Below are 18,481 nucleotides of genomic sequence, written 5' to 3'. Positions count from 1 at the left end.
ACCACAACTACTGAGCCTGCGCTCTAGAGCTGGCAAGTCACAACTACTGAGTCCACATGCAGCAACCACTAAAGCCCACGCACCTAGAGCCTGTGCTCTGCCACAAGAGAAGCCACCGCAGTGAAAAGCCCGCGCACCGCAGCGAAGAGGAGCCCCCGCCCGCCGCAACTAGAGAAAGCCCACGCGCAGCAATGAAGACCCAACGCAGCCAAAAATAAATTAGTTTTTTTAAAAAAGAGGCAGAGAATGAAGTTAATGAAATAAAACGTAATCACAACTGTGAATCTACCTCTGCCATTTCCCATAGCATGCAGGTTGAAGCATAAGAATAAAAACCAGAGGGCAGAATTACGGGTTTCAGGAAAGCAATGGCCTCAAGGCCACCAAACTCTCAATAAAGTCAACAAACTGCTTCAGCTAATAATAATCCTTTAAATAGGATAGACTCAACGGGAAATTGCTAGGCCAGACTGAAAAGTACACGTCACACTTTTAGTGCAGTGCGACACTGGTCTCTCTCCCTCTCTCATCCAAAACTATTTGTCTTGTGTTAAGCATTTTCTGAACGAAATACACACATCCAGAAATCTCCTACAGGTAGATTCATCCCAAGTTAGGCTGGGTTTAACTGTAAAATTACCAAATCTCTTTGAAATCTGGGAAAGAAAGTATTAGGGCTATCAAGAGAAGTATGTAATTGAGCTGAAAAATTAATTACAGCCTCAATGTAATTCTCTTCAATTGGTAAGATCCACTAGACACTGCCCTATCATCTAAGTCTCATTGAGCAAGATTCATGTCAGAACCAGATGGATATGAAGAGCAGCAGCCAGACCCAGAGCAGCCACTTTCTCTCCATTTGGTGCTCAATATTTTTCTTTTGTGAAACAAGACACACACACACCAACTACCGTCCAACAGAAAAGTCTCTCCCACCCACTACTGCCAAGGAGCCATCTGAAATGGATATCCCCATTCTCTGGGGAACAAGAACATCTCCAGAGAACAAAAACAACAACCAAAAAAGACTTCTGTGTCCTTTTAACCTGTACCCGCATTTGTGATCGTGGGCCAAAGCATATGTGCTCAATAACGGGGGGTGTAAGGAAACATGTGTTAAGTAACTCACTACAGCACAACTCGGATCAAAAGCAGAGCAAACCTTGCCATGCTATTCCTAGACACAAAGGGAGCTGGCTTCCTTAGTACTTTATCAGCTTGTGTACAACTAGTTAGCATATGAAGAGAGACCCGTGCCTGTACCCACTTTCTGGAAACAAAAGCAGTCTGTCATCAATATAAATAGTTTACATACCAATGGTTTCTAATTAACCTTTCACCAGTGGTTTTGACCACAAGGGCTTTTTCTTTCTGAGCCTCAGGAACCAGAGAAGGACTAACTCTAGACTCTTAGCCTTGGGTTTTAAAGGGCTTTCAAGTCTGGATTTGAGTACAGCTCTGCTACTTAGGAGCCATGTGAACTTAGGCCAGTAACTTAACCTCTCTTGCTCCGCCATATACTTTAAAAGGCATAATAGCTCTCTCGTAAGAGCAGGGGGAAATAGATTAAATAACGTGTGGGAAGTGCTTGTCACCGAGATGTGCTCAAAGGGAGAGACATAAAGCACACACAGTGACAACTAGTAGACGTTCAGTATGATGAATATTCTAGGTCACCTACCACAACCAAAAAATCGGAGAGGCTTAATTTATACTTGCCTTCCTAGACCACTCTGCCCCCAAAGAACTACGAATCCCTTTACCGTAGTCCCTCCTTATCCAAGGATACCTTTCAACACCCTCAGTAGATGCCTAAAACTGCAGAAACTACAGGACCCTATATATATACTATGTTTTACTTAAATCATACATACCTATGATAAAGTTTAACTTATAAATTAGACAAAGTAAGAGATTAACAACAATAACTAGTTAAAAAGTAGAACAATTATAATAATATACTGTAATCAGTGTTACGTGAATGTGGTCTCTCTCTCTCTCAAAATATCTTACTGTACAAATTTAACACCTTTTCCATCTTAACTAAGCACTTACGAGCTGTGGCCATAACTTTTACGAGTATGAGGTGTGACATGCATTTCTTTTTCATTCTTCACAATTTCACGGATAGAAGATTTGCTCTTCCTGTAGATCTTAGCAACCTCAGCATATTATTTTTTTCCCTTCCTTATGAAGTCGACAACTTTTACCTTTTCCCTTAAAGGAAGAACTTTATGGCTTCTCGGCAAATCCCAACTGCCAACATCACTACTCTTGTGCTTTGGGGCCATTATTGAGTAAAATATGGGTCACTTGAACACAAGCACTGTGAGACCAGGACAGCCAATCTGATAATCGAGACGGTTACTAAGTGACCAACGGGCAGGACACAGAGATGATTCACGTCCAGGTGGGACAGAGCAGGATGGCCTGAGATTTCATCATGCAACTCAGAACGGTGCACAATTTAAAAACTTTTGAATTGTTTACTTCTGGAATTTTCCATTTGACATTTCTGAACCGCAGCTGACCTCGGGTAACTGAAACCAAGGAAAGTTCAGTTTAGTAAGGGAAGGACTTACTGTGTTTAACCTCCTCACCCTGCTTCATTATTTTGCATCGAAACATGTATCACTCCCTGGCATTTTGCGTTTATTGGGGGGTTTATTTTCTGTATCTACACTCCATAACGTAAGGTTGGTTGAGCTCACCGCTATGCCCCCAGTACTCATAATATTACCTCAAAAAATGAGGCAAAAACATTACCTCAAAAAAACGTTAAGAGTTATAAATTTTATATCTTTGTTCCATGGAGAAGGATATATTTGATGAAAAGGATTTTTAGTATTGCAGGTTGCTTTAAGTCTGAAACAGGATTATCATCTACTTAGGCAACAAATATTCACTGGACAGCACATTTTATAGGGCTGCCTGCTAGGCACTGAGGAAGAGCTAATGATGATCCAGACCCCGCCCTTAGAGAGACTTTAGAAGAATACAGTTCCTGTACACTGGGGCACAGCAATTCCTCCTTCACTGGGGAGTGACCCTCTCCCTCCACCCACACGGCAAAAGCAAATGCAGCCACGTTGGTAAAACATAACAACGAGTCTGTGGGGAGACGGATGGGCTTGGCGGAGCAGCAGCAGGGAAGTAAGAGGACTTCAGGGCCCCCTATGGTGCCGCCAGCCCGGATTCCCCACTGTTACCAAATCTCTGGGCAGTACAAGAACCAACAGTTCTGGGGGAAAAATAACTAGGCAACAGATATGAAGAATTTCTTGAAAGTACACACCTTCCTAAGGAAACCCATCCTAAAGAAATAAACAGAAATCTGAATATACATTAAAACATGAAGATGTCTCTCACAGCTAGTTAAAAAAAGAAAAACTGATGATTTTACTTAGGACAATGAACGAGCAACTGTCTAGTGTCATATGACAAGATACTATTTAACAATAAAAACTATGTTAATTGGGGAAAATCAGATTCACATAAGGAAATTATCATGATATGTTAAATGAAAAACAGCAGGATACAAAACTACATATATAGAATAATCCCAATTATCCAAGTTATGAGTGTGTGCGTGCATATAAATGTATATGCATATATGTATGTGTATATATATGTATATACACATAGAGAGGGAGAGAGGGAGGGAGGGAGTATGTATTTATATGGAGAGAAAGCTGTAGAAGTAGATGTAGAAATATAGCTGAGTGTTCACAATGATTATCCTGGCTTATGAAATTAATAAGACTGTTTCTTTTATTCTTGATACCTTTGTGTACTTTTCAGATTCTCTATAACGAGTAATTACTGATTTACGGACAAAATGCTGTATTTTACTTCCAAATATTACTCAAACACCTGTGAAATGTTCTTCTGTTTGTAAACAGCTCAATAGCAAATGCTTCCAAGATCACCAGAAACGTAATTATAGTTGAGCCAGTGGTTTACTACTCATTGCAACAGGAAGAATGCACACTGTGGAGACTGGGGCAGGGTTGGGGAGAGGCAGTTCACCAAGAAGCTGAAGGTGTGGCCAAAGGCTTTTAGTCATGAGTCACCTGGGCACGAGTCAGGTGACTTCGGGAGATCTGAGGGAAGGTTCAAGGAAGCAAGGCTTCCTTCCAAACTGGATGCTGTTAAAAAGGGGAGACAATTCACTGTCTGCGTATTCAAATAAATCCTATCCAGAATGTTACATCTGTAAGGAGCAGCGATGAGTCATATTAATCAGGAGGACAGGATATATGGTCATTTTTGTGGCCTGGACAATTTTTACGTTTTTCTCCATGCTAGGACATGATTATGAGTGGTCTCGTCCTGATCCATCATGAAGGCCTCGCTGATGGCAGCAGGCCAGCTCCGGAATGTCAAGGAGTAGATATGCTGTTAAAAATATCTAGGAAAAGGCAGTGTGATGAGTCTTATCTTGGGTAACAAGCACAATGCAAACTTGATGGGGTTATTTCGTAAATTAAGTAATACACGTGAGTGTGCCATATACATATTAATATACTGCTAACATCTTCCCCTTCATTGTCACCTGTATCAATCTCTTGTAAGACATAAGCATCAGTATTCTTTCAGAAGGCAGCAACAGAAACTTGTGCGTTAGTTTTAGTCTACCAAGGTGGTTAAGGATGGTAGAAATTAAGACCCAAATCTTTGAAACGGATACATACTAAAAATTCAGAATCAACTTCTAAATATCTGTTTCTTCCCAGCTCTAACGTCTCTCTTTAAAAATCCGTAAGAGGGCTTCCCTGGTGGCGCAGTGGTTGGGAGTCTGCCTGCCGATGCAGGGGACGCGGGTTCGTGCCCCGGTCCGGGAAGATCCCACGTGCCGCGGAGCGGCTGGGCCCGTGAGCCGTGGCCGCTGAGCCCCCGCGTCCAGAGCCTGTGCTCCGCAACGGGAGAGGCCACAACAGTGAGAGGCCCACGTACAGAAAAAAAAAAAAAAAACCGTAAGAAAGAAAAAAGTGTAACACCTATCCTCCAATACAGTAAAAAAACACCTTAAGGACTGAAGAAAAAAGTGGGCAAAGGTGAAACAGCATAACGCATAATGTGGGCAACAAACATCCAATGGTTCAGCCCAAACAAAAGAAAACAATGAGAGAAAGCAAATACCACATAATATTAACATTTGGGGCTATAAACAATATTAAAAAGATAAAGAACTCTTGATGGTTTCTTCCTGTATTCTCATGGGTCACCTTGCACTTTGGACACCACCTCCCTAAAGATCTACCTAAGTGGTCAGAATTCTGGAAGTACATGTTAAGGTGCTTCTCAAAGACGAGGAATTACCTGTCATGAAGCAACAATTGCTTAATTTGAGACTTGCCCTTATTGCTATGAAACTATAAATTCTTACGTGACTCATACTTTATTTATTTATTTAGGTGCGCGGGCCTCTCACTGGCTGTGGCCTCTCCCGCTGCGGAGCACAGGCTCCGAACGCGCAGGCTCAGCGGCCGTGGCTCACGGGCCCAGCCGCTCCGCGGCATGTGGGATCCTCCCGGACCGGGGCACGAACCCGCGTCCCCTCCATCGGCAGGTGGACTCTCAATCACTGCGCCACCAGGGAGGCCCGACTCATACTTTAGATACCTATTCATTAGAAAATAATCTATGGAGTTCCTGAGAGGGACCATGGTCTGTGTAAGGCATAGAGGTCCACAAAGCCTTCTCTCATGGAGAAAAGAAGGGTCTTCGCATGAACAACCTCCGAGGCAGGACAGTGCACCGTTTACTATATAGGGATTCCATTCAGAAGGCACCCCTCAGAAACAGTCCATGCTTATCGTCTTACCGAAGGGTTGCAGGTATTTCAATAAGGCAAAGAAATTAAATAGCCCATAGTAAAGGGCTAACAGAAGGGTGAGTTACACAGAATAAAAATTAAGACCAAACTCAGGGAAATCAGGTCCTCTCAATTTTTTGTTTTTAACTAGTACATAGACATAATGGGGTAGGGTTAAAAAAACAAAGAAACAAAAAACAACCAACCAGTAAACACAAAAACTCCCTCCTACCCCCAGCCCTTCCGTTCCTCCCCGGAGACAACCATTGTTTTCTATACACATGCACACAAACCTATATTTACTCATTTAAAAACACACGTGGCAATGAACTATAAACACTGCTCAGTACCTTGCTTTGTCTCACTGAACAATATTCACTCATGATTTACTAAGTAACTATTATTCAGCAAGTGCTGTTCTAGGAGGTGCTAGAGATTAGATCAAAATAGATGAAATTTTTGGACTCATGGATTTGATACTGCTATGGTCTTCTATATCAGCATATAAACCACACCTCATTCTTTCAATGGGGTATATTCACCCACTGTAAGTATAAGCTACAATTTCTTTAACCAGTTCCATATTGATGGGCTTTTAGGTCATTGTCCAGTTAACACATTCTTCTTTATAAATGTTGATCTTACAGTATCCTCTTCATTTATAAACAAATATTTGGGCTAAACTCTAAACAGCTGTTTAGAACATTTAATCTATGTCAACACTGTATTTTGAAGTTTCATTCACTGAGTTCTTTTCATTTAACCAACATCTATAAAACCACATGGTAGAAGACATTCTTCTAGAATTGTTTAACTAAGTTAAGATTCCAGTTGATTATCTGTAACAGTTTAGCAGAATATGTTACAGTTTTTCAGAGCCTACTAAGAAAGCAAATGTTATCATCAATCCATTTTTTCCCCCATGCAACTGTTAGGAGTGGGGCTAATTATTCTAGCTGGTTTTCAGGCAGCTTTAAAATTAACTTTGAAGCTTCCCTAACCCTTAAAAGTCAGTGACTGCTTTACCAAGAGAAACAGAGTTCTTACTGAACAAGGCAGAATTCACTCAGTCCTTGTAATTTCAAATGTGGATGTTCTAGGCTGTGTGGTGTGCGCGTGGTGTGTGCGTGTGTATGTGCGCACACTTGTAGAGGATCTATGACGCACTGCGGTCCAAGGAGTAATTGCTGAACCACACTAATCCAGGAATGACAAAACCCAACCAAACCCAATACAGGAACCTGCACTGATTTACAAACAACAACAAAACCAACCAGACCAAACAACAAGCCCCGACCGCCACGTTTCTTGAGCGTTACGTATGCTGGCCCAGTGCTAACGGTTTTAAGTATGTCTCTCATTCGGTTGCAGAACAACCCACTATACACATGTGAAAACAGAGGCTTAGAGAGATTCAAGTACTTTGCCTAGTTTATTCAGCCCCTAAGTGACAGGGCTGAACATAAAAACAGACAACCTCGGCTTTAAAATCTGTAACTGGTTATGACACTGTGCTCCTGTAGCTACAAAAAACATATAATACCTGTTTATAAATTATGTGCTAGGCGTTTAAAATTACTGTAAAACATACCACTAGGATTGATAAAGGTTAACTCACGAATTCTATGAAAGTTGAATCCAAGATTCAACCCTAATCTACCTGACTTTACAGTTAGGCTTCTTTTATCCACCTCGTGGTACCTCAGAATGATGATGCCACGCAGAGGTTTTTTACTGCCCACCTTCGCAAAGAGGCAGAGTCAAGGGCACGAGCCCTGGACTAATCCTGCCTAGATTCAACCCCCAGCACAGTCATCTAGTTGCTGTGGACACAGGACAAATTAACCTCTCGATGTGTCTGTTTATCAACTAGAGATTCTTGGTAGCTGTATGTATCAAAGAGGATAATCTATGTGAAGGGCTGAGAACAGTGTCTGGTCAATGCTTAGATTCTCCCTCTAGACAGCTCACTGCTGTGGTTACGCTGCCTATATTCATTCTATAACAGACCTACAATCACATATGTTCTCGCCCACATATAAATCAGCACAAGACTACCTCAGGGTGCAGCCTCGGGTTGCAACACACCACATGCTGCAGAAAAGGCCAACTCTGAAGCTTCATTATTAGGCGAAAATTAAGGACAACATTCAGCTGAGATGTCACTGGAGTCATTGAGGAACTCCCAAACTCCCATCCAAGGGCTCCTCAAGCAAAGGTCTCTAATTCACAGCCCACCGATGTGGCTCTGCTTTGGGCTGGAGGAAGAAACTTGGCAGACAGGCATGACTGCCAAGAGTTGCATTTCCCGTGAGTGGGCAGCGAAGCCATGGAAACGAGAGCCACGGGGTGTCTGGGGGCATCCCAGGTGATATGGAGCCCTCACAGCTTCAGAGCGACCTTTTACCCACAGATGAAGAATCCCAACAGGGGAGGAGAGGGGCACTTGACAGACAGCAAGCCAAGGAGGTCTGGGATGCCTCAGCATCCCTCTTTCTGTGTTGGGGACCTCCAGCGGCTCAGGGTTCGGGGAGAAAGACGGCTCTACAATGGGGCTCCGCACAAAAGGACCTCCTCCTTTTCAGTCCCTCTCCATTTTCTCCAGCTGAGCCCAGTTTTATGCAAACAACACTCTAAAAGAAGCTCCAAATACAGGCTCCTGGAGAGGCTGGGGAAGGAGAACAGGGCGGGGGACCCGACAGTTCATTGAGTGGCAGCAGGCCAGTGAAGTGGGGACGGCGGGAACGGCTGGCGGCGGGGGTGGGGCGCACCCCGGGTTTTACCCCACTGGAGGCAAAGTAAAGCATCCTCCAGCGGACCCCTGCCCTGAGCAGCGCGAGCCTGGAGCAGACCGGCCGCTCTCGTCCCCTTCCACCTGTCCCCACGCCGCAGCCAAGGCTGTCCCCGCGGGCGGGCCTTGCCGCTCAGCTATGCCGGAGGATACGCTCGCCCAGAAAACATGGCTGAGCGTCCGCGATGAGCGCGCGACGCGGGAGCCTTTTAGGGAGGGATGCGCCCGGCGCCCCGTCCGGTGGCTGGGAGAGGTCGGAGGTGGGGAACTTGAACGCCTGAGCTGGAGGCAAGTGCAGCGCGTTCCAGCCGCTCCCTGGCGCGGCTCCTTCCTGCCTGCCTCCCTCCCTCCCCTTTTCCTTCCTTCCCTTTCCTTCTCCTTTCCGTCTTCCAGGCTTCCCTTCTCCCTCATCCCTGCCCAGCCTCCTTCCTGCCACCCAGACTCCAGCCCCTCCGCTCCTCCTACTGTCACTTCCAAGCCCAAGGACAAAACCCGCCCGCCCGCCCGCGGTTACCTGCGGGCCCCCGGAGCGGCCCCAAGGTCCGCCTCGGTCACGGCCGGAGCCCAGGCGCGCACACAGCCGCCTCCTGGCTTATCCCCGCGCATCTGAGCGGCCCGGCGGCAGCTGCTCCTTTTATGGGGCCCGCAGGCAGAAGCACTGCCAGGGCGTCCCCAGCCCGCTCGCTTGGGCGGCAGCGGCGTCAATGCCAGCTATTCACACTCAGGGGCCGCTGCTGGGTCCCGGGGGAGTGGCGGCCTCCCGCCTGTCCCCATCCACAGGGCCTGGGTGGCGGTAGGGGATAAACAGGGCTTTCTCGGTACCCAGCATGGGAGGGGAGGTCACGTGGTCTTGGCCCAGGGTAGCCAAGGAAACGTGGGCCCACTAAGTGTTGCAACCTTGGAAATGGATGTAGAGAAGCGGGTCCAACAGGAGAGTCGGATTTGCTTTAAAATATAGCAGGACTAAAGCAAAGGGGAACCTCCAATCATTATCACCTTCCTCGTCATTATTTTATTTATAATAACTGTTATTAAATAGCATCTGCCCCTGTACTAATGACTATTATGAGCCCAAAATATTCTTTACTGGTGCAGACCATTTTGAAGGTACTGTGCTGGTGTTCCAGCCCACCACTGTGACACTTCTGGTTAATACAAATCCATCTCTTCACTCTTCTGGAAACCTAGATAGGGCCCAATCCTTAGGAAAAAAAAAAAAAAAAAAAAAAGCTCAACACCTTAGCTTAGCATTCAAGGTCCCTTAAAAAAAAACCCTATCCTTAAAAGGGCCCTACTCTCCAGCCCCAAAGCTGATCCATCTCACCATCATGCAACCCTTTGTCTTCACTCTGAAAGATGAAAAGGAGGAGGCTCAGAAAGCTTAAGTTACAGCCAAAGGTCACTGAGATAAGCGCTTGGAGCAATGTCTCAGGTCAGGGCAAGTTCAAAGTCCCAGATCTTGGTCTCCCCATGCTACTGCCTTTTGTAAACTTTTAAGGTCAAGAGGCATGCCTTTTGAACTTCGGGAGATACTTCACCTCTTCTGTGGCAAGGATAAAACCTGAAAAAGGTGAACTCCCTGGGCCGAGAAAAAAAAAAATCCCGAAGAGCCCCCTTTGAACCTGTCACTTCAGCTCAGCTCTTCCTCTTGGTTTATATAGAATTTGAGTTCTAATTTCAGGTGGAGCATGGCGGTAGTAAGTGGGGCATTCATGAGAAATAATCAGTTTGACGACATTGGGGTTAGCTCCCAGCATGTGTACATCACTGCCTGGGACAGCAAATCATCTCCCAAGGAGGAAGCCCAAAAGCAATTATTTGAAACACTTTACATAATGTTCAAATGGTGTTTCCCCATGAATTATAGAAGCAGAGGACAATAACATCCACACCCAGGGTCTGAAGCAGGCCTCCCCTCAAAGGTGTGGAAATGCATTAGCCAAAGAGTAACACATCACATTTACTGTTGTGTCTTTTTTTTTTTTTTTTTTTTTTTTTAGCAGCCACAGGAGAAGGATTTGACATGAGGGGTTTCCCAGAGCAAAGCTAGCACAGTTTCCCTAGTGGAGCTCATCAGAAGACTAGATAAGCCTGATTGTGACGGGATACAGTAAAGGAATGTCTAAATTAGTAACTCCAAAAAGGTAGGGAGGGTGGAGGTAGTTGAGATCCTCCTGTTGAAGTGAAAGTGATTTTCAGTTTCAAATAATAATATTAGGTCATTCAGTGTGTGGAATGGAATGCCTGGACTGCTGAGAGGGTTCTCAAAGGCTGAGTGTTAGGAGGTAGAAAGCCTGTAATTAGAAGCCCTGAAGCACCCACCTCTTCATGAAGAAGGCTGGAGGACAGCCTGCCCAGGTAATAGGGCCGCGTGTGTGTGTGTGTGTGTGTGTGTGTGTGTGTGTGCGTGCGTGTGTGTGTGTGTGTGTGTGTCTGTCTGTCTGTCCTTATTTCCCAGCATCACCATCTAATTACCATAGAATGCCAAGGCTTATAAGCTTCCAGGGGGTGGGAAAAGTAGAATTTAAAGCAAAGGGAAACAAAAAAGCCACTTGACAGGACTCTTTAAAAAATGTGATTTAGAGAAAGATATTTGAACCCACATCCAAAAGAAGCTCATCTCACATGGGGGCGGAAGAGCGGCTTAGCCTTTGAAGAAGCCAGCAAAATTCCTATCCACTCTCAGATTCTGAGCTACATGACTTCTCATTTCATTTGCACTCACGGTGAATCTTCTTAGAAGCCCACTCAGTGCTGCCGGTAAATGCCACTGGGAACGAGAAAATGAGGACTTGGTGGTGATGTCACCATCCCTTTGTCTATCTCCACTCACATATATGAAAATGGGCTTCTTCTGAGCCAATCTAGCCTGTCTTGGGCCCTGATCCTCTGAAATACTTACTTTAGGAAGGGTCTGTGAAAACTGAGATTTCCATTTGCCTCTAGCGGGGGTAGTTTGGCAAATCCAACTTAATTCTGTAGCCACTGCTGAACCTTCTGCGTATCTCAAGGAGATGCACGTGCTACGCCTTGGTAAGGCTTAGGAGATGAATTTTAGGTTTTGTGTGATATACCAATTTCTGTTGCCTGTTCACAGATGGTGAGTGTAAAATTTCTCAGGGGGGAGGAAATCACATCCCATACAACTTGGGGTTTTCGTTCATCTGTCCAGGGCTATAATACATCTCAGGTAGGCTTAGTCCCCACCTCAAACAGAAAGAGCTGTTCTTGATACTCAATTGAAAAAAACAAGATGACACTGTATATTTCACTCTATTGTATTATCAACATTCTGTCTCAAACAATAATACTGGTTGGGTTTTTTTTTTGAATCCCTCGAAATGGATGGAAAAATTAAGTCTGATCTAATCTCTCTCAGCTCTGCAGGGTATAACAATATTAAGTCATACGTTTGGAGTCTGAGTAACTAGAGGCAATTTCTGCAATCAAATTCAAATGGCCACCCAGAACTTACTTTCTCTGTGGTAGGTATGCGTCTTGTCCAACATGTCAGTGGTTGCTGTTTATTTGTTTAAGCGCAAACATCATGGCCCTAACCTCAAACAGAAGTAATTCAGTTTGGCTTTGAACTTCTTTTGTCTTAAAAGATGATATCCTTTCATTTTTACTTATTCAACACATATTTTTTGAGCACTTACTATGTGTTGCATTGTTCTGAGCATTGGAGATGCAACGGTGAACAGACAAAAAGCCCGGCCTTCGTGTGACTGTATTCCTGTACCAGACTAGACTCCTAACATCAATACTGCAAATGTTTGCAGAGCTGACCCACAATTAATAACCCTAATCATGGCGTAATAATATAACAGGAGATTCTAATTACTGAGTAAGCCTCGAAAGCTTTTCCTCGGTTTTAGGGTATGCTCTGTATTTTTTTCTATTGACTTCCTAACTGGTTTTTAATAGGAATAAGGCTACAAAGTGACAGGGCTGATCACCGTTTAGACTTTAACCTTTAGGGCCTACCTGTCATGGGTGGATATCCCCAGTCTACACTTGGCTTTGCGACCTGGAGCAAGGTACTCAGTTCTGCTACTTCTCAGTTTCCCCATTTGTATTTTTTAATGAGGACAGTAAGAATACATCCCTCGAGGTAATGTTGTGAACTTAAATGAGATAATATAGGCAAGTCATTTGGCCTAAATCAGTGTTTCTCAACCTAGTTTTTAACCCCATTATTGATCCTACCAGTAAGCTTTTTTGGATTTCTTTTCCCCTAATCAAACCCCCTTTCCAATGAAATTTTACTACCACAGATATCCTGCATGACTGTTTAGGTACTGTAGGCATATCTGTACTTACACATAAAAAGAATAAGTTTTTTTCACTTCCCAAAGAACCACTGTTTTTCCCCCTTGGGGGTGATATTGCTCCCCACCGACAAGACCTGGCCTAGAGTCTGGCACAGTGCTTGCTACATCTTAGCCAATATAATAGTCATAATAAATAAAATAAAATAAATATAAAGCCCTATGTCCCCAGATTAGAGAAGGGCATAAACTCTGATAAAAAGATAACAAGAAGCCCATGGGCTCTGATACCCAGGAAGCCAAAGCCCAAATCCAATAGCACTGCATGCAGAACCTGGAGGCTGGAGTTGAGCCCGAATCAAGAAGACCTTATTGGGCTTCCCTGGTGGCTCAGTGGTTGAGAGTCCGCCTGCCGATGCAGGGAACACGGGTTCGTGCCCCGGTCCGGGAGGATCCCACATGCCGCAGAGCAGCTGGGCCTGTGGGCCGTGGCCGCTGAGCCTGTGCGTCCGGAGCCTGTGCTCTGCAACGGGAGAGGCCACAATAGTGAGAGGCCCGCTTATCACAAAAAAAAAAAAAAAAAAAAAGAAGACCTTATTGCTGATGAGAAGAAGGCAAGATGCAGAGCAGCAGGGCAGCTGGACAAGGAGTGATTGCAACTCTTAACTAGTCAGCTCAGGCTGCCCTACCCATCACCTACACATGCAGACAAGAACCAAGACAACACCAAAGTGCTCTAGGATACTCATGTTTGCACAGAGGTTTTGACTTCCCGAAAACTCCTCTTTCTACATTTGTGTCCATCGAAGTCTCATTCCTCCAAGTCCACCCAAAGCGCCACTTCCTTCATGATGTCTTTTCCGGTACACACTCTTTTCTAGCTCTCTAAGTTGAAGGACATTCTAGAGAATAAATGATCACAACTTTTTTTCAAAAGTGTCAAAGTCATGAAAGACCAGGCATAGCTGAGGAACTGCCCCAGGTTGGAGGGGACATGACAACTAAATACAATGTGGGATCCTAGATTGGATCCTGAAACAGAAAACAAGACTTTAGTGGGAAAAAAAAACAGTGAAATCCAAATAGTCCTTAGTTAGTAGTACTGTGCCAATGTTAATTTCCTGGTTTTGATCATTGTACACAGTTATGTATGATGTTAACATTAGGTGAAGCTGGTTAGAGGATATATGGGAACACTTCGTACTTTTTCTGCAACTCTTCTCCAAGTCTAAATGATTTCAAAATAATGAGTTTAAAAAAGAGGGGGATTTCTTCACTCATTCTTTCAACAAATGTGTCCAGAAGCTTGGGACTCAGCAATGAACCAAACAAGACAAAAATTCCTAACATCATGGATATTATTATATTTTAGGGATTTCACTGTTCCTGAGAATAGCTATGGGCCTAATCTTGTCTACTATTGCCATTCGTGTGCTCTTGTCGTGTCCCCATGGTGGAAGTGTAAGTTGCACATGGGCAGGTATGGCTCTTATCCTTTGCCTTTCCCCAGGGGAGTGGACGGGAGAGGAGAGCTCTTAAGCCCATTGCATGGTATGTAACACATGCCTAGAACTGTGTTTGATACAGACTAGATCTTTGATAGGTGAGAGGAGGTGCCATTTTTAAAAATATGAAAGCTTTTGACACAGAGCCTGGAAAAAAGTAGGTGTTCATTTAACATATTTCTTGCCTAGAATTTAAGAATGATCACCTGTTGGTCGCCTCAGACTTAAATGGTATGATTTTATGACATGTCATACTTAATTCTTTGACAAGTAAGAGTGTATGTGTGTTAGAGAAATTGTGTGAGACAGCGTTAGTGAATTCGTTTTGGAGATAGTGGGAAAGAGGAACAGAGACCTGAACTAATACATCCTAATGGACCCTAACACTACAAAAAATAAATTAGCCTGGGGTTTAAAAGATTTCACCAACATGCTTTAAAAGACAGAGATGATAATCAAAAGAGAAATGCAAAGAATCCCGACATACTTACCAGACTTCAGCTACTTACACATAAATTAAAACAAAAACAAAAAACGAAACCTGTCAAGTGGTTCTAAAAATGCAGTGTGCTTTTGTGAATCAGAATGGAATTACATGGAATTAAAGACCTCCCTGCTCGTCCCGTACCTGAACCACCTGACACATTTACTCACTGCGTGTAATGATGTCTATAAGTTCAGGTTCAGGTCCGTCATGTAATCCATACACCTACTCCTCTTCCAGGATTCACTCTATTAGTGAATGTCACCTCCATCCACCCCATTCTAGAATCTAGAACCTCAGCAACCATCCTGGATAACCCCTGCAGGTGCCTCTCTAAGTTCTGATAAATTTTCCTCCTAAATGTATTTCATGTCCATCCACTACTGTCTCTGCTGCTAATGTTTTCATCCACCATGATCTTCAGCCTGAACAATTATAATAGCGTCCAAACTGGCTTCCCTACCTATAATCTATCCTGCTTATAGCAGGCAGAGAGATTTTTTTAAAAAGAAAAAAAAAAAAAAAATATATATATATATATATATATTTTTTAGTAAATCTGATTATGTCATTCACCAGCTTAAGTCTCCAAACAACAAAATCCTTAATTTGACCTAAAAGGACATGTTAGGTCTTGTCTCTGCCAACCTCTTCAACATTATCTCTCAGCACATGATTCCTGGCTCTTTCTGCTCTTTCCTCACTAGGCTTCGTTACAAAACATACCAAGCTGTGACCACCTGGAAAAGGCTCTCCACCAAATCACCCCCATTCCACCTACTCAACCTTTGTGTCTCACTTGAACAGCACCTTCTCATAAAAGACCTTCAACAATACCCCAGACTCAGTGAGTTGATGACCTCAAAGATAACCTTTAATGATGCCTATTTCTTGGTATTCAGACTCTTGTGTATTCTCCACTCCCAGGGTACCACAGTTGTCAGTGGTACCAATAGTATGTAGGAAAAGTGATGGTTTGTCACCTCCAAGTTTAGGTTATAAGACACTACCAACTACCACATCCATCTTGGTCATATGTGCACACTCTCTGTCTCCTCTTGGACTGTTTGCTCTAGAGGAAGGCAGCCGTCATGTTGTAAGCATCTGAGAACTGAAGCCTCCTGCCAAGGGCCACATAAATGATCTTCAAAGTACATTCTTCAGCCCCCGTCAAGCTTTCAGATGACTGTAGACCCAGCCAACAGCTTGACTGCATGCTTGTGAGAATCCTTGAAGTAGGGCCACCCTGCTACACCACTCCTGGATTTCTGACCCTCAAACATTTGTTGTTTTAAATTGCTAAGTTTTAGGGTAATTGGGGGGAGGGGGTAATTTCTTACACAGCAACAGATAATGAATACAGTTGGTTAGACACCACTGTCATACCCTCTCACAGAACCTTATTCCTCTCCTTCCTCGTGCATATCCCATTGAGTAATTATGTATTTATAGAAGTAAATTGATCAGTGTCGGTCTCCTCACTAGTTTTGTCTTTCCAGCTCACCATGGTATTTCCAGAACTTTGCACCAGGCACTAAGTGGACCCTCAAAAACATTAGGTGATTCAGTTTTCAAAGTCTGATACCTGGAAGGTTTTTTTTCAAGAATATAATCACCTTGCTAAATTTGCTTTTGGTAGGGAGTCACCATACATAATATGAGCCCTAAATGTAGTCAGTAATATGAGAGATTCATGTAAACAAGTGCCCCAAACACAGCCTCATCCACCATTAATGTCACTCTGCAGCATGCCTTCAAAAGGGAACACATGCTGTCAAACCCAACAGTCTAATAATAACAATAAAATAGCATCTGACCCAGGTCTGGCCAGATTGCAGTCTCTCTCCTGGTACTGTCTTGCATATCTATGGAAGTCCAGGGCACTAATAGGCTTTCTCACCCTTGAAGGTTAATTGTTACCATTCTCCATGTTAAGTACAATGTATTCCTAAGAACTAGAGGTAAATGCTATCAACACCCAACCAGGGGACTAAGTGCCCTGATTTGTTCCTATTTTTAATTGGCTGATTTTCATTAGACCACAGATAACAACCACTTTGTTTGTCTCCCATCTGGTAACATTAAGACTGTTGGTCATAATTGGAATCATCTTCAAAGTAAAATACAGCCAGTAGTGCCCCAAAGAGATCTGACAGGCTATCGACACACAATGTTAAGCGAAAGCTGGTGGTAGATTTTATTTTCTCCTAGGGTTGTCCAGCCTTGCTTGAATACACATTTTCAACAGGGGTGCTTGCTTACAAAAAGATTTTGGACCCCAGCCAGATACAGTCAGAAGTCCCACGAAAGAGCTTAGGAATCTGAATTTTTAACAAGTAACTCAAGAAATGGACTCTACTGCCAGGCATAAAACCTTATAAGTAACCTAAAATCACTTCCACTAAAACGGGCTGTGATTTCACAAATGCACATATTTGCTCTAATACAAATGACAGAAAACTAAGAACAACAGACCTTCTAACTTTAGGAATTTCATTCTCAAGGATGACTACTTTGCTAGATTAGGCTTCTCACAAAGGAACCGAAAGGATCAAGCTATACACACACTGCACAACAGACAGCTCAATTCCTTTTCATAATATGTGAGGATTACATAGAAAAGGATTACAAGAAAAGGCATAGAACAATGAAAATAACAATACTCTTCTTAGAGTTCACTCTCCTTAGCGAACTCACAAATAAGAAACCAACTTTAATGTTGCCTAAGAATATCTCCTATCAGCAGGTGAGCATTTGGGGGAAATTATCAGAAGGTATTTTTATGTCACTTATTATAAAAAGCAAAGCCACCAAGAAAACCCATCTTGTACAATGTCACACTGAAGAGGTATGCCCACACGGCAAGGTTTGCTGCACTAAAGACAAGAAGGGCCAAGTAGCAAATCTTGAAACACTTGGGAAATCTGGGCTGAAGACTGCTTGGTGAAGACTCCACATGGGGAATGCTCAAGTCATACATTTGAGCAACAAAGAAGGTGATCTGTGGAGATAAATTTTTGCATCAGTACAGAGGAAGCCCACTTTTGGAAAATGTTCCAGCCAAAACATCCTTTCTTCAGTAAGTCTTACTGAGACAACACAACCAGTATGACAGATATACAGGGAAAGATAAAAACAAGCTGTTTGATCTATGGGATGCAGCAAAAGCAGTTCTTAGAGGGAAGTTCATAGCAATACAAGGCCTTCCTCAAAAAACAAGAAAAATCCCAAATAAACAACCTAACCCACCATCTAAAAGAATGAGAAAAAGAAGAACAAATAAAACCTAACGTCAGCGGAAGGAAGGAAAAAATAAAGATCAGAGAGGAAATAAATAAAAACAAGCTGTTTAAGGCACTTCTGTGTCAAACCTGGTACTTTCCCTATTTCTGTAATAGGCTTTATACCTGAGGGTTTTATTGAGACTTTGTACTTTCAGGTAGAAAAAGCTTTCATAGATATTCAAACACCACTAAGAACACTCAGAACATGTAACAATGATATTTTTTTTTTCTATCAACAACTCTTTCCTATTTGGTAGAGCTTTGAGTTATAAGGAAGAGATCATTTTATTTAAGCATATTGAGAGCTTGTTTTCCCCCTCCATACTTG

General features: G+C 43.3%; 1 protein-coding gene across 25 annotated transcripts in view; it reads right to left on the bottom strand.

Annotated features, from left to right (window-relative positions):
* The window catches only part of MAGI1 (membrane associated guanylate kinase, WW and PDZ domain containing 1), a 618,261-nt gene that overhangs the window by 175,673 nt on the left and 424,107 nt on the right, over nt 1-18,481 (bottom strand). Inside the window, exon 1 of one of the 25 annotated variants that reach the window (XM_067043717.1) lies at nt 9,124-9,217. The exons of the other annotated variants lie outside the window; for them this stretch is intronic. The gene's annotated coding sequence lies outside the window, so the exon portion shown is untranslated. Of the gene's footprint in view, nt 1-9,123; nt 9,218-18,481 lie in introns of those variants that run through there. 25 annotated transcript variants of the gene reach the window in all.

This window comes from Kogia breviceps, chromosome 10, assembly GCF_026419965.1.
Source record: "Kogia breviceps isolate mKogBre1 chromosome 10, mKogBre1 haplotype 1, whole genome shotgun sequence".
Lineage (NCBI taxonomy): Eukaryota > Metazoa > Chordata > Mammalia > Artiodactyla > Physeteridae > Kogia > Kogia breviceps.
Note: the sequence above shows the minus strand (reverse complement) of the source record. Positions and strands in the feature narration are given on the sequence as shown.